Source organism: Propithecus coquereli, unplaced genomic scaffold (genome assembly GCF_000956105.1).
Source record: "Propithecus coquereli isolate 6110/MARCELLA unplaced genomic scaffold, Pcoq_1.0 Scaffold86, whole genome shotgun sequence".
Taxonomy (NCBI): Eukaryota; Metazoa; Chordata; class Mammalia; order Primates; family Indriidae; genus Propithecus; species Propithecus coquereli.
This window is the reverse complement of record NW_012154840.1, coordinates 4677799-4679879: the sequence shown is the minus strand read 5'-3', so window position 1 is coordinate 4679879 and position 2081 is coordinate 4677799.

Sequence of the window (2081 nt, the reverse complement as noted above, 5' to 3'; positions counted from 1 at the left end):
CTCCCTCCCCTTGAGGGCTACAGTTACACTTATATAAAGCAGCTTGAGGATGTCTCAAAACTCACTGATTGTCTGTTTTTTTGATTTGTTTTTTTTCTACTTAATTTTAGGTAGTTTCTAAACTATCTAAACTTGCTCTGTGATCAAGTTCACCATTTTTCTGCAGTGTCTAATTATCTGGTAATACCAAATAGCATATTTTTTCATCTTTGTCATTTTTTAACTCTAGAAGTTCATTTTTTATTTTTCATGTTTCTCCTTAATATGTTTATATTTTCTTCTACCTTTCTGAATATATGGAATGTAGATATAATAACTGTTTTAATTCTTTTCTTCAAATTCTATTATCTCTGTCACTTCTGGGTCTGATTTTACTGATTCATTTTTTTTTCTTGATTGGTTGAATTTTACTGCTCCTTTGAATGCATGGTAATTTTTTATTGGATGCCAGTGTGAACTAAAATAAAATCTAAGGCTCACCCCCCACCGGCTGACTGAATGGACCCCCACTTGGCCAAAGGAATACCCTAAAACTAAATTGCCTGCCAGGAGGAGGGAGGTCAGACTTGCCTCATCATGCCCCCTCCCTTCTTGGGGACATCCTTTGTAACCCATTAACAGGCCTAAGGGTATGCAAGACAAACCTGCAGGTCCCCAATTTACACAACAAATATATGTCCAGTGGCTTGTCTCTGATAAACAGCTCCTTGTCTTACAACATTCCAAGCCCTTAGACAAAGCTTCATGTCTTTAACTAATTATAAGTCAAAGAATCTTTGAACCCACCTATAACCTGTAAGCCCCCACTTCCAGATGGGGCCTACCTTTTCAGGCCAAACCAATGTATGCCTCCCATGTATTGATTTATGACTTTACCTGTAACCTCGTCTCCCTGAAATGTATAAAACCAAACTGTAACCCAGCCACAGCGAGTCCACTTGCTCAAGGCTGCTTGGGCGTGGCTCAGGGTCATGGTGCTCAAATTTGGCTTAGAGTAAATCTCCTTAAAATTATTTTACAAAGTTTGGCTTTTTTTTCCGTTGACACCAGATATTGTGAATTTCACCATGTTGGGTGCTAGATATTTTTGTTGCCATTAATATTCTTGAGTTTTGTTCTAGGACGCAGTGAAGTTAATTGTGAACAATTTGATCCTTATAAGGCTTGTTTTTAAGCTTTTCTGGGCAGGTCCAGAGCACCCTTTAGTCATGTTTCCCTACTATGCACTACATAAAACTCTTGTGAGTATTCTAGCCTATCGTCCACGTAGTACCAGATTTTTTTCCACACTGACTGAAGGTAAAGTGAACTGTTTCTGGCCATGTATGAGATCTAGAGATTTTGTTTTCCCTGCTTCTTTTGGGTGGTTCTTTAGGGTCCCCACTCTCAGAATAACTTCTATGTAGTGTTAATTCATACACAATTAAGAGAGCTATTAAAACTTTAGGCATACAATTTCTAAGATCCAATAAGTGACAGAGGGTTTGAGAGTAAAAATGAGAATAATGTTTATAATAGAAAATTCTCCTTAAAAACCCATTTCTGACATTTAAAAACCAATGTCAGTGTCACTAAAAATAACACTGACATGAGCTAAATATTCCAACAGCTGTCATCTTAAGCCTCCTTTAATTTGATGAGAAACATTTGGTCCCCTGTTGTCTGAAGAGAAGACTTTATATAGTACCTGCTGTGTACACAGCCCATCTCTCTGATATCCTTAGCAACGACCATATTGCTGCTCATCCAACTGCTCCAAAGCCTCAGGTAATGGGGTGGAGGATTATGGAAATAGCAAATTCTGAAAATATAATAAACTCAGTAATAGACTGCATTAATTGGTAACTTGTAGCCCCGTTTGATAATGTAGCACAGGGTCGCATACAAATGCACTTATTTGATTTGATGATTCTATAAAGACAGGACACAATTTAAGGTAGGAATTTTTTTTTTCAGGGTATTATGAGGGTACAAACATTATGGTTACATTTTATGTCTTTGCCTCACCCAAGCGAGGGTTAGAGGCTAAGGTAGGAATTCTTTTTTTTTTTTTTTTGAGACAGAGTCTCACTGTGTTGCCC